This window comes from Lycium barbarum, chromosome 11 (genome assembly GCF_019175385.1).
Source record: "Lycium barbarum isolate Lr01 chromosome 11, ASM1917538v2, whole genome shotgun sequence".
Classification (NCBI taxonomy): domain Eukaryota; kingdom Viridiplantae; phylum Streptophyta; class Magnoliopsida; order Solanales; family Solanaceae; genus Lycium; species Lycium barbarum.
Genome location: NC_083347.1, coordinates 53,784,780 through 53,800,324, shown reverse-complemented (window position 1 = coordinate 53,800,324; position 15,545 = coordinate 53,784,780). Strand labels below are relative to the sequence as shown.

The window sequence follows — 15,545 nt, the reverse complement described above, 5'->3', positions numbered from 1 at the left end:
CGATTGACAACCGTACTTCCCATGGACACTTTCCTTTAAATGAGGAAAGTGCAAATGCGAATCGGAAAAAATACGACACGCTATAGATGGCGACTCCGCTGGGGATTTCTAAGGTTCTAACCATAAGGGTTCCAATTATTTGTGTATTTGTATCATATAAATTGTTTAAGTGATATAAACTGTTTATGTGTTTAAATATTTGCAAAATATAACTGTCATTCAGGCATGCATACTCCGCCACTCCTGGCATTTATTTTATTTTTTCTAAAGGATGATGACGCGGGATGAGTTGTGGTCATACTTTCACTAAAAAACCCTTAATATATTCTTTAGAGGTCTCTATGGTCGAGTGGGTATGCGGTCATCCCACAGCCTTAGAGAGCCCACCCCCAGCTTGTCCGCTTGGGTAACCTATGTCATTCGTTTGAAAACCACTCTAGAATAATTAGCGTAGAGCGAAGTCAAATCCCTACTGATATAGCGCATACTGACCATAGAACTGGTTTGGCTATCTCAGGCCTACCTGAATCGGCCAGGAAAGACACCCTACTGTGTTCAGATGGTGTAAAATCCTGAAGACACTATGTCCCACTATTTGCTATTTAGAAGCATTATTGTGCTATATGCGAAATAAAATATTGTTCCTGGGGGCGGAGAACTAACAGTGTTTTGTCTTGCATATGTCTCCTAATGTGCAGTTTGATATGGTTGTGGGTCCACCACCAAGTTTAGTGATATGGTGGAAAGATTTGACTAATGATCAAAAGAAAGAAATTAAGAGTTGTGTGGGGCATCTGCCTTCATTAATAGATATGACAGGGGATTCAGGTTTGCTAGAGATCATTAGCGGTTATTGAGACAACGATAGAATGGTGTTTAGATTCGGAGAAATAGAGATGACTCCCACTTTGGAAGAGATTAGAGATGTTTTGGAAAGTGTAGGAAGTGCTAACAGATCCAAAAAGAAATTGGCCCAAAATATCCTTATCCCTCACAAATCGCTCCAAAAGAAATCAAAGACATGTTTGCTGTCAACAAAGCCGATTGGGCGCAGGGACCCACTATAGCCTTTAGAGAGTTATATGGGAGGTATTCATCCAAACAGGGGGTACAAGAACTACATCCTTGAGTTTCCATCACCCTAATCCTGGGAAGCTAATCAAACACTAGCCATTATCACTTGCCTATTGGGGACCATGGTATTTCCACAAAATGCCTCCCTAGCTATTGACACCCGGGTTGTCTTTGTTGCCTATGCTGTTCTTAGGGGAGTCACAACAAATGGGCTTACCAAATATTTTAACATCACCCCCATTATCCTATTAGACATATACCGAGCTTTGGGAAAATGCCGCGATCATTACTATTACTTCCAAGGTTGCAACCTCTTAGTCCAATGGTGGATACTTAAGCATTTAGATAAGAGTGGCTTATCTACCCACCGAGATCCAGCCCTGAGAGAGGATGACTTGGGAGTCGTTGCTATGCCTTGTGAGGTTCAAGATAAAAAAGGATGGGCTTACATCTTTTCCAGACTGAGGGAAGAACATATCAGGTGGAGGGTACCTGATTTTCACTCCATGACTATCTGTGTTAAGAGCCGTAGACGGCCATATCTACCACTTATGGGCATTAGGGGAATCAGACCTTACGTATCATTGAGTTCTTAAACAGTTTGGTATGAGACAGGTTATTCTGAACGTGGGTAATATGGGAGAGTTTGTATGAGATTATGAAAAAGGTCGCATGGAGGGAATAAAAGATGCTCAGAAAGATTGAATGAATGTGATAAGGGAAGATAAGTTGGTGTCACGACCCGACCCGAGGGCCATGACGGGCACCCAGTGCTAACCCACCCAGGTACCGCTTATCGTACATTCGTATTCACATCTAGGTAGACCATATAGATTGCTCATGAATGCTATATATATTTCCTAAATGCTTACTTGATATAACTGCTTTATGTGAAAATTATATATATTGTCGAAACTCATGATTGGTCCACATTTCATCCACTACCCAAAAGAAAAACCAAGGAAAATAACCATCAAAACAAATTTAGATCCACTTTTAAAAGGTTTATTTGCTAATAGGAAATGGAGGCTCAAGACAGGATGAGTGCAACTTTGCCTTACGTCAACCTAGTCAGTGACGATGAGGGTACGGAAGCAACAAATGAGAAAAGCTGACAATGGGATGAAAGAATGGCCCTAGCCACTACTATAATGAAAGAGGCTGTACAAACCACTAAGACGGCCAATGAGAAAATGAAAGAAGCAGAAACTCTTCTAGCTTATGTTGAGGAACTAACAGAACAACACCCTGCCAATCGGGTAAAATGGTGGAAGGCACCTGAATCACCACTTGGGAGTTATGTCCCACTCAGCCAACAAGAAGGGTTTGACCCCATACCATATGGAGAAGACGAGCTACTTATCCCAATCTGAAAGTTTATATAGATAGAGACCCGCGCGATTCTCAGCTCGAGGAGCCTCCTGTTTCATGCACAATTGTTCTTAAAGGCACAAGATCACATAATTGGTGTACACAAGTAGAGTTGTCAAAACAAGAACTCTTGCAAACTTTGGGAAGCATTGGGGTGTATGCACAAAGCCCAAATCTGTTGCCACCATGCGCTCCTTCTGTAGGTTACAGAAAATGCCTCTACCACCAAGGTCAATCGGGTCATACTGCCAATGAGTGCATAGCATTAGAAAGAAAGCTTATCTAATGGATTGATCAAGGGAGAATTAGCCAACTGTGGGGACCCCACTCTCTCCTGACTCATGACCAGGGAAGAAATCACCCAGGAAGGATATCAAAGGTTAGGTTCTGGAGAAATAAATTTTCCAAATTTGAAGAGTCATATGCCAGGATCCACTCCCTACTATGTAGCATGAAGAAGATAAGGGCAGTGCCACAAACCTACCAAGGTCACCCAGGATCCCCGAAAGAAAGGGTTTGTGTGTATCACCATGGCTGTCCCGGCCACGACATTGAAGAGTGTGTGGATTTCAAGCTCGAACTGGAACGCCTCATGAATGAAGGCCATGTTTGGATTGTTGTAGGAAGACAAGGATAGAAAATGAAGGTGGAAAAGACATTGAAGACCTGCTTAGTATGGCTGGGTAGAAAAACATAAGTATCCCTTTACTGCTTTCAATAAGATAGAGTATCCCTTTCCCTTTTTATGTAAATAGAACCACGCCGACTTGATGTCCCATTGGGGATACGTGGGAAGCCTATATAAGGCCTAGTCAGGGTAGAAAAATTAAGTTTCAGGTAGCATAGGAAAAACCTTTTCTGTGTATGCTTGAACTACGGATGGACTTGATTTCATTTTGATGGGGTACGTAGGCAGCCTATTTTAGACTCAGTCCTTTTATAATAAAAATCTAAATCCCCCTTAGTATAGAATAGGTAGAAGCAAATCAACCATACAACCTATTTACTGCAAATCAGTATTCCCAAAAAATATAAAAAGACCAAAATACCCTTGGAATGGGAGTCAATCAAGAAGTTGAAACAAAATATATGATTCTGTGTGCCATAAACTGCGAACAACGTGATATCTTGTGTTTCATGCTTAAACCTAACGCTAACTTGAAAGATTTTGAGTTATTTTATCTTATACACAGGGGTCGATTCGCTGGCACCAGTCACTCGATCAAAAGCTGCCGCAGCGTCCTTAAACCCTTAAGAAGAAAACATGCCTGAAACTCCACCACCAAACATAAATGCTTTAGTAGAAGGTACCCCAACAGCGAATATAGCTGGAATGCCTCTGGAAGAGGTTGTCAGTCTACTGATGAGACAATTGGCTAAAGCCAGAGAAGAAGCGGACCGCCTGAGGGCCGAGAAAGAAAATGCTACTAATACTGAGGCTAGGAGACCTCCACCCACTTTCCCAAATTTGGATTTACCAATTCCTGATCATTTCCCTCAAACCCAGACTGGGGCTACCTTTCAAACTCCACTACACCGAAATACCACCCATGTGGCGAGTTCCTCCCACCAAACCCCAGCTTTTCAAACACCAGCTCGCGCTACAAACGCAAATGCTTATCAAGCCCCTCGAGCAAAAGGAGTTCCTGTGACCCATCCCGTATAACCAAATGTCACTTTTCAAGACCATGTCACCCATATTGACTCTTCACCAGAATTGGAGAACATGGAAATATTCTTTGAAGCAAGAATAGAAAAACTAGAGAATGAGATGGGGAAGAAAACTGCCGAGCCAGAACATAGCTCTAAGAAGAAAGAGGGGTTGAGATACTTTGATTTGTGCATCCATCCAAACCTGGGTCTACTTGAAGGCTTCAAAATTCCTAAATATGATCACTTCAATGGGTCAGGCAATTCCAGAGCCCACTTGAGGGCTTACTGCGACTAGTTAATTGGAAGTGGCAGAAATGAAGCCCTGCTCATGAGGTTGTTTAGTCGAAGTTTGTCAGGAATGGCTATGGAATGGTTCATCTCTCAAGATATTAGCCGATGGAAAACATGGGAAGAAATGACAAGTTCATTCATGGAAAGATTCCGCTTCAATGTAGAAAATGTGTCTGATCGCTTCTCATTGGAGAAAATTCATCAAAAATCGACTGAAACCTACCGAGAATATGCTAGTTGCTGGAGAGATGAAGCGGCACATGTACCTCCTATGACCGAAGTTGAGCTTCTAGCCGCATTCATACGGTACCAAAAAGCTGATTGCTTTGACAAAATGATAACTATGAAAGGGAGTTCCTTCGCAGATATAGTTGTCGTTGGGGAAGATATCGAAGATGGCTTCAAAACCAGCAGGATTGTTAGTGTACTAAATAGATCAGGTGCGTCTGGCGCCATGAGTGACAAAAATAAAAGAGAAGATATAACCTATGTTTCTAGAACTACTAGTCCAAAAAGCCAAGGAAAAGAGATGACCCACAAAAATCCAGATAGCTACCAATCACCTCCACCAACCAACTACACAACCACCTCACCCCAATATATCCCAATGACTGTGTGCTACGCACAACCCGGCTACCAAGCTCCACAACCAAACTATCAAATACCACCACCGAGCAACCGAACCCCATGACCAAATTATCAAATGCTAGCACCTAATAACCAAGCTCCGCAAAACTAGACTTTCCCGAACCAGCCTCCACCAGCAAACTATGAGGCACCCTAAAGAAAACCTGTGGGAGAATTCACTCTTTTGCCAGAATCAAGGACAAGTCTATTTGCCAAACTAAGGGATGCCAGACGAATAAGCACTGTCCCACCAAAACCTGCTAACCCCACTGATCGATGGTACAGGCCAAATCTCACTTGAGCCTACCATTCTAACCAAGTTGGCCATGCCATTGAATATTGCATACCATTCTAACTTTCGTTGGGATTTAGGTCGGGCTATACCGCATTTTGCGAAACCTTCACACCCCAGTCCAGTTGTCGTTTTCGTAAGCAGGATGCTACTAATAAAAACCATATTTTCAAGTGCGGGGTAATTTTTGTTTCTTATGACATCCGCCATACCTGAAAATTTGGACTCACATCATTTTCACCCACTGCGGTGACTGTTGCAAATCTGGTGTCGACTGCATCGTTATCCTCATATGAAGTATGCAGCATACCAGTTCGGGACTACATCACTTATAGTCAAAAATACCCAAATGTAGACTGCACATCAGAGTGCGGTATCATATTCCTTTCATGATGACTACTAACCTCTGTGTCCAGAATTACAACATTTTGTCAGAATATTAAAGTTAACTACTGCATACTCAAGTGTGAAACCTTTTCCCATGACTACCACTATCCCTGAACCAGGATTATGTTAACTTGAAATAAACTGCAGTAGCGACTGCAAATCTTGATGTAGGAATCACATTCGTATTTCAACGATTGTGGACATCAACCTTGGAATTATGCTACCTATTTTTGGCTATATATATGGATGCTGACTCAGCCCCTTCGATATGTAGTCATTTAATCCATATCGTCATCTTGAGGAATGAAGCTTACCTAGGTGGCAAGACTGACACCTTCCTTTTTTGAATCCGGGGAAAAATACCCACCCGTCGACAGGGTTCACATCTTTCGAAAGGACTAGACTCTATTGTGAATACTACATTTCAATGCCGATATCAATGCGTTGTCTTCAAATCACAGATTGTCAAGATGAAAATTGTGGCCACCCTTCGGGTCAAAATTAATCCATCTTTGTTGACATTCTGTGTCAGCGATCTTGAATTTGATGTCAGAATTATGTCACCTGATTCAGGTGAGGACTGTGCTTACCAAATTTAAGATGTCTAATTAGTCATTGTATCAAGGAAAGATGTGACGTCTAGCAGGGGTCTCAATACCTTGATACAATACTGTTTAGTAGAGACTAGACTTCGGTAAATCGTGATTATATCTTTTTGTAATCTTAAAAAATTTCTTTTGTAAAAATCTTCGTGCTCTGCAAAACGAACAAACTTGTTAGTGTAAAACAAACTTTACTTGGGGAGGATTTCGTTACCCTTTCTCGGATGCTTTTGCTTTATCACATCTCTTAAAGTTTTTGTCTTTGTTGTGCTTCGTCATCATTATTCCCTTTTCGGATGCTTCTCGCTTTTATTGCTTTGTCTTTGAATTTTTCGTCTTTGCTTTTGCTTTTGTTTTTTCGCCTTTAGTTTTTTGATTTGTTTTGTTCCGCTAGCGCCATTTCCTATCTCAATCATTGAACAAACAAGTTAGCGGAAAAAACTCTATTTAAATAGCTTTGTTACCCTTTCCGGGTGTTCCTTCGTTGAATTGCAGCTTCTGTTGTTCTTCCTTTGAATTTTATCTTAAATGCATGGTCCTCTCGTCATTTTGTTTGAATGAATGGTCCTCTTAGCAATTTGAATGAATGGCCCTCTTGGCTGTATATGTCATCTCTTTAGCATGTTTAAACTGTAAAACCTTAGAAACCTTATCAGTAGATAATGCGGTATAAACGTTCACCTAAGGTGGATGAATAAGTATGTCCCTTTTTAAGGTGGAAAAATTATACGTCCCTTTCTGAGGTGGACAAACAGTTATACGTCCCTTTCTAAGGTGGACGAGCGAGTATTGTCCCTTTCTAACGTGGACGAGCGAGTATTGTCCCTTTCTAAGGTGGACGAGCGATTATTGTCCCTTTCTAAGGTGGACAAGAAAATATTGTCTTGGTAAAAATAAATTGATATACCGAGGAACATGTGTTTGACATGGTTTATGTCTCATTGTCGATGTGGGTGGCCAAAATGCTCTCCTTTGCTTTCTTTGAAGCCTTTGTTATGTGGCGATCATCTTGATGCCTTTCTGAATTTTGAATTGTATTACCAAAGTCCTGCCACCACCGAGGATCTTTTGCTCGTTGTAGAAGCAGGCCACGCTTTCCATGCTTTTTCTTCACGGTGGTCATTGATACACTTTGTAGGATCTCTGCTTTTCCCGAAGAGTTTGGTATTCCTTTTTAACAAATTGCTCCTATTTGCGGTCAAGGGAAGTCGTTAATGACTTGATGGTGACTTTCTGCAAAACTTGAAGCGAAAAGGTGTTAAACTAGTCAAAAGAAATGATAATGTATTCATAAAAGAGAAGAAGAGAGTTCAAAGTGTAACCGTTCGGCTTCGCCATTCGAGAGGCTTTATTTGATTTTTCTTGTCGTTGTTGCGGATTTGATGTCCACTTCGGTCCATCATTTTGGGCATGTCCTCGATGTTTGACGGTGTTACCTGCAAAACCATTATACTAAAGTTAGTAAGGTGTGACAGATAAAGTTGGATATGAAACCGTTTGATGTGGCGACTCTTGTCTAGTTGATGCCTTTGTTAGTATCATGTCGCTTGGCAACGGCGTTATTTTGAGTCTAAAAAACGGAAATTTTAAGGTTTCCTCAAAATTTCTACCCCAATGTAGAAGTGTATTCGCTAATTCTTAAACTTGCCGTACCGAAAGAATTTTTGAGATCCTCTAAAAAATTCTGCCCCAGTTAAAGCTGCGTCGGCGACCTATCGCGCCGCATTTTGAGATCTCCCAAAAATATCTCAAAATTTCTACCCCAATTTCTATCTAGGGATATCTACGATTTTCGTTTGGTGCGACCAAACTCGAAAAACGCCTATGTAATCCCACTTTGGGAATTATGTCATAAACATAATTGGTGGTAATGTTTTTATGATGTCATCTCGAATTTTCGAGACCAGCGTATCGTCCTTTGACAATCCACTTTAGAGATAGGCAATGTCTATTTAAGAGGTAAGTTTCACATTTTTAGGGCGGACGACCCTGCTTGTCTCATTTTTAGGGCGGACGACCCTGCTTGTCACATTTTTAGGGCGGACGACCCTGCTTTGTCACGAAGATAAGTTTGTTTCTATTTTACAATTCTCGCGTAGTTATAACCCCTCGATTTTGATTTTGTCACGACCCGGCTAGGGGCCGTGACGGGTACCCGGGGCTAACCACCGAGCACCGCTCGTTCTACCACTCATCATACTCATTAAGCCTCATTTTTCGTTGATAAACTCATAATCATAAGAAAATCATTTTCATTGAAGAACATAAATACTTTTATATACATGAGCCCTTTGGCTATCAAAAGATAATGTACACATATCTATGTATATACAATAGTGACCTTGTGAGACCATATAACCCACACATACGTATCTACGAGCCTGTACTAGAGGTTCGTAGAGGCTCGTAGATAGCATGTACATTTGAGGTCTCCACACCTATAGGTGTATCTGTAAAAGTTGATAGCATATTCAGAGGTTGTGTTATTACGGTCCAAAGTCGGGATACATTAGTAGATTTGAACTTGTTGGATATGATTGACTTTGATGTTATAGCTGGCATGGACTGGTTATCTTCTTGTCACGCTATAGCTGTTTGCTATGCAAAAATAGTTAAGTTCTCCTTTATTGGGGAAGATCCAGTAATATTCAAAGGTGAAGTGGGAACGCCTGTGGGTAAGTTTATTTCTTATCTTAAGCCAGAAAATTAGTTAGTAGCGGGTGTTTGGCATATCTAGCTCATGTGCAGGATACGAAAGCAGACTCCCCATTGCTTGAGTCTGTACCAATTGTGAGGGAATTTCCAGAAGTGTTTCCGGACGATCTCCCAGGGATACCGCCAGATAGGGAGATTGAGTTTGGCATAGACACATTGCCAGGGACTCAACCAATCTCGATTCCTCCTTACAGAATGGATCCAGCAGAGTTAAGTGAACTCAAGAAGCAGTTACAAGACCTTTTAGATAAGATCTTTATACGGCCAAGTGTGTCACCATGGGGAGCTCCAGTTTTGTTTATTAAGAAAAAGGATGGATCCCTGCGAATGTGTATAGAGTATCGCCAACTGAATAAGGTCACTATCAAGAATAAATATCCACTACCAAGGATAGATGACCTATTTGACCAGTTACAAGGTGCTAAATATTTTTCCAAGATAGATCTAAGATCTGGATACCATCAGTTGAAGGTCAGAGAAGCAGATATCCCAAAGACAACCTTTAGAACTCGCTATGGCCACTATGAATTTTTGGTGATGTCCTTCGGGCTGACTAATGCACCGGCAGCTTTCATGGACTTAATGAACAGAGTATTCAAGCCGTTTCTGGACACTTTTGTCATTGTATTTATCGATGATATTATGATATATTCCCGCAACCAGGTAGAGCACGAAGAGCATTTGAGAACAGTGTTAGAAATTCTTGAGGACCGCAAGTTATATGCCAAATTTTTGAAGTGCTAATTCTGGCTTGACACAGTCACATTTTTGGGGCATGTGATCTCGAGCGAGGGCATTAAAGTGGACCCGCAGAAAATTGAAGCTGTTAAGAGTTGGCCGAGGCTGACGACCCCTACAGAGATTCGTAGTTTTTTGGGATTGGCAGGTTATTATCATCATTTTATAGAAAGGTTCTCTTCGCTAGCTGCTCCATTGACAAAGTTAACTCAGAAAAAGGTAAAGCTCCAATGGTCTGAAGCTTGTGAGAAGAGTTTTGAAGAACTCAAGAAACGGTTGACTATAGCTCCAGTCCTAACTTTACATACCTCTACGGGGAGATTTATTATCTATTATGATGCCTCCAGAGTTGGGTTAGGGTGCGTCCTCATGCAAGATGGAAAAGTAATTGCGTATGCTTCTAGACAGTTAAAGAATCACGAGAAAAATTATCCTACCCACGATCTTGAGCTTGCACTGAAGATATGGCGTCACTATCTTTGTGGAGTACCATGTGATATATACACAGATCACAAGAGCTTGCAATATATATTCAAACAAAGAGAGTTAAACTTGAGAGTATGAAGATAGCTAGAGTTGCTTAAGGATTATGACTGTAAGCTCGATCAAATCGACTTTGGTCTGGCGATCACATATCACAATTACACAATTTTATACACCTGTCTTGCTATTACGGGATCACTAACCGGAGTGAATACCTCAAAAGGCTTAATAGGCTCAGGTTTCACCCCGATACAACCAGCAACATATGGGGTAATATAAGAGAAGGTAGAACCAGGATCTATCAACGCATATACATCACGAGAGAATATAGACAATATACCTGTAACCACATTCGGACAGGACTCAAGATCCTGTCGTCCGGCGAGCGCATATACACGGGGCTGAGTGGCACGTGGAGTAGATGCTGCCCCTCTGCCTCTACCTCGGCCTGATGACATTTGGGGAGTCTGCCCTACCGGGCGCACTGAGGAGGAACCGACTGCCGAACCTGTAGGCTGAACTCCAACTCTACCACTCGTCGACGGGCAATCTCTCATCATATGCCCAATCTGGCCACAAGCATCCGAACCTTGGCGACATTGTACGGAATGTAGTTTACCGCATTGGCTGTATCGTGATACAGGGGGTCTCCTCTGACTATAATCTTCCCTGAACTGCGAATCTGAGACCCTCGAACTCTGACCCGGTCCTGAACGAAAGGAGCGATCAAATCTCCTACCCGTGAATCGAGGAGGTGCACTAGTCACCGACTGGCCTGAATGTTGGGAATAAGTCTGCCTCGGTCCCCCTCCATAATCACTGCCTACCCCCATGGATCTAGCCCTCTTGCTTTTCCTCCTATCAACTTCACGATCACCTCTTGGCTGTGGCGGTTGTCGTCCCTCTAAATTCTGAGCATGGGCTTGTATTCGGGAGATATCCATCCCGTTTTGCAAAGAGGCCGTTAAGCAATCCTTGAACAAATGTGGCCCCAAGCCACTCACAAACCTATGCACCCTATCTCCCATATCGGCCACCATAGCCGGGGCATATCTAGCCAAGGAATTAAATTACAGGCTATACTCCCGGGCACTCATATTTCCTTGCCTCAAATTCAGGAATCTATCCGCTCTAGCTCGGCGGACCTCGAGTGGCAAATAGTGGCGAGTGAAGGCATCGACGAATTCTTGCCAAACGGGAGGAGGCGCATTCTCTTTTCTCGATGTTATCCAATTATTATACCACAATACCGCCACATCTCGGAGTCTATAAGATGCCAACTCCACAGATTCAGTCTCGGAGGCGTGAATAAGTCTCAATGTTCTCAACATCTCATCGATAAAACTTTGCGGGTCCTCATTTGGCTTTGACCCGAAGACCTCCGGAGCATTCAAAGTCATAAAGTCACGGGCTCGGGTACTGGCTGACCGATCACTGGGGCCCGAATTTTGCCGCTGTGCCTAGGCGGAAACTAACTGTGTCAATAAATGAATGGCCTCGGTCACTTGTTGTCCCGGAATAACTGGTGGTGGTACTGGAGCTGGAACTCCTCCTGGTTCCTCTACATTGGGCGGGCTGGAGGAAGTATTAGATAAGGCCTCATTATGTGACTCGCCCTCTTCTACGTTCGTCGTCGGCTCTCTTACTACTCGCCTGTTTGTAGTAGTCTTACCCTTCTGGGCGGCTGTAGTCTTTCCCTTTGGCGACATTGCTGAAACCACAACACACTATTAGAGAGGATAAAATCTTATACACTGCTCTATCGCACGATCTCATAAGAAGAAAGATGGTCATTTTTCCTAAATGCCCTGTAGCCTCCTGTTTATTGATGTGGCGCGCAACACACCATAAACAAGACTCTACTAAACACGGTTCGTAGACACTTCCTAGGACTGAACTGCTCTGATACCACTTCTATCACGACCCGACTAGGGGCCGCGACGGATACCCGGGGCTAACCACCGAGCATCCTTCATTCTACTACCTATCATGCTCATTTAAAGCTCTTTTATTCGATATTATACTCGAAGCACAACGAAGTTCATCTTTCATTTCAAAAACATAATTACCTTTCTATGCACAAGCCTTTTGGTCATTGAAATAACATATACATATATATATATATATATATATATATATATATATACATATATATAGCAATCTCGTGAGACCATACAACCCACACTGCGTATCTACGAGCCTCTACTAGATTACTAGACATATGGACGGGACAAAACCCCGTCGTGCCTAAAATATACATGTACATAAAGGAAATAACCATAAGCACCTCCGGAACAATGGAGTGCTCTATATTCCGCTAATAGCTCCTACAAATCTGGATCAAGATCACCTCCCTGTCTACCTGTGGGCATGAACACAGCGTCCAAAGAAAACGGACGTCAGTACGAACATTGTACTAAGTATGAGAGGCATAAACCATAACAATACATCAATGAAATAAGGGGACACCAATGAAGAGCAACTTGTAACTGACCATGCAGCATAAAGAATAATGCATGTTGACTTACCCTCACAATTATCATCATCCCATGTAAGCATATATATATATATATATATATACTGCCCGACCATATAGGTACGGTGTAATAATCAATAACATCAGCCTGCGTTCAGGCCTCCCGCGTCCGGGGTACCATCTCATGCCGCCCACTAGTGGTGTCTGCCCATGCCATCTGGCCATGGTGTATAGCTGCCCGGCCAAATAGGCGCGGTGTAATCTCATCATCATAATATGCTCAATATAATGCATGCATAAAGACTTAAGGTTAACTATGCTTTATCGGGGTGACGTAAGGTCGTGTTTCCCCGATTTCCTTATGGAGCACACATTAACATTCTGCCTCACCTTGAAGAGAATAGTGTATGAGGTTAGTGTAAACAATAAATGACACCATGAATGTTTTGGGAACATCCCATCATAAACATCCAAAATTTATATACTCTAACTCATTACCTTGTGTAGTAATTTAGGGTCATAGGTTCGTAACTTTTCCGGAATTTAAGAGATTCATGAAGAGAAAGGAGATCATGCTACAGGATTCATGCCATGCAAAGAAAGGACTAGCCTCACATACCTTTTGTGCTTAACTAGATTGTCATTCGTTTGGTTCCCCTCGTTGCCCACGTTTCTACCTTCAAAAGGAATCGCATTAACATTAGTTACTTGGCTATAAGAACATTTCACTATTTCTAGGGAAAATTAGGCAGCACTTCCTTTGTTTATACTACTTTTTCCACATCCTCTATCAACTCCCAACGTTAATAACAACATCCACAATATAGCAACAACAATCATCATATATTTACATTTACCACAATTCACCATTTCTCTCCAATTTCTCCACAATTTTGATTATAACCCACTATCGCGTTTTCTCATATATAATACTTATTCCATGGTCTAAATGTCATTTATAACATAATTACAATCACAACATACCGCCATTCATGATTCATCCCAACCACTATTCAACAATGACACTATTCACCCATTCATGACCCAATTTCCATATCTTTCCACAGCTCAAGTGTTACAACTTTCAACCACTCAAACCATTGAAGAAGGGTCATAAAACGTACCTTAGATGATGGATGAACAACCCTCAAGTGAAGCTCCTCTTCTTTCACCAAAACCCTAACTCACTTCCCTTGAGTTTTCTTAGTTTAGATGAACTTTTAATGGGTTTCATAAGCTTGATTTCATGGATTTGGTGTAGTTGACCATGGTTTTCCTTTGATTTCTTGTGGATGAATGGTGGAGAAGGTTCTAGAGAGTTCTTGGAGAGAAGAGGGTGGAAGATGAAATGAAATAAAATGGAGGAGGGTCCTTATATTAATTCTTGAAATCAGTCTCGACTGAAATGTACAGTGAGATCGACGGAGCGTCGATTGGATTTATGGGGCGTCGATCTAGTCGTCGAAGTCATTAAATTTCCAGTGAGTAATCTGCCATTTCCCTTCATTCAACGGTGAGAAGGACGCTCCATCGAACTGATCGACGGAGCGTCGAACTGATCGACGGGGCGTCGACCTGTCCGTTGGATGGTCTTTACTCTAACTCAATCTACGGTACCATCGACGAAACGTCGACTCGTTCGACGGTACAAAGGACGGCCGTCAAACTCCCTTTTCGTAGAACTACGTCGGGGTTTCGTTTGACGAACTTTTCTTTCTTGCCTCTAACTTCTTTGGAATCCTAATTAGAATTATTAAGTATCCCTTATCACTTGTAGAGACATCACGTTCACCCTAACTTACGTTAGTCCCTTCGCCGCTCAGCAACCCAAAGTTTCGAGGTGTAACAGATAGGTGTTATACACGCATTACCACTATGATGATGATATGATAATCAGGCAGTTCGTGTCGTAACAATGTATAGGATGATGGCCGCAGAGAGGCCGATATGATATGAGAAAAGAGACAGGCGTTTTATACACACATATATCAGGCGTTATATACACACATACATATAAATGTATGACCTTCATTGATAGGCATGAGCATGCGTATTATGCGCCCACAATGGCATTGTCAGTTTCACAGATCTATGCAGATACATATAGGTACTAGTTCATACAAGTACATGCAGATAGTCATTTTAGCTTATGAGTTCAGATCTTATTCATGATTCTTGTATACATATATTGTTCTTATGCTTTACATACTCAGTACATTATCCGTACTGAATCCCCGTTGCTCGGGGGGCTACGTTTATGCCTGCAGGTACAGGTAGATAGACAGGTGGCCAGTAGGACCTCTAGATCTAACAGTGATCAGTGCGCTCCATTTGATTCGGAGCTGCAGTTAGTTTTGGTATACCACCCTTTTGAGATGTATATGCATATGGGTATGACGGGGCCCTGTCCCGTCCTTTCTACAGGTTTATTCCAGTAGAGGTCTGTAGACAGTTGTATGTATTAGTCAGATGATGTAGCCTTGTCGGCTTCAATTCTTTTGTGTACAGTATATGTAGCAGCTTAGTTGGCTTGCACTGTTCCTTCAGCATATTTATGTATATACAAATCGTTCAGAGTTCATCATGTCGCCGATTTATGAGATCAGTTTAAGTCATTATATGGGCCTTTCATGTTCAGTAAGATTCAGATATGAGTATAGGGTTGTTTGGTCACTAGAGGCCAGACACTCGTCACGACTCATCGGTTTGGGTCGTGACAGAGATATTGTAGTAATAGTTTGGTCTTGGGTGATTATTCTAAAGCTCAGAACATTTGGGCTTAGATGCTATAACATAGGTTGTGATTGGTATTGTGGATACTTGTCTAGTAATGACT

General features: G+C 42.0%; 1 long non-coding RNA gene across 1 annotated transcript in view; it reads left to right on the top strand.

Annotated features, from left to right (window-relative positions):
* The window catches only part of LOC132620388 (uncharacterized), a 33,727-nt gene extending 18,394 nt beyond the window's left edge, over positions 1 to 15,333 (top strand). The window contains exon 4 of the long non-coding RNA XR_009574879.1: positions 14,977 to 15,333. This is a non-coding gene — a long non-coding RNA (uncharacterized LOC132620388). The remainder of the gene's footprint in view (positions 1 to 14,976) is intronic.
* Positions 15,334 to 15,545: the final 212 nt, after the last annotated feature.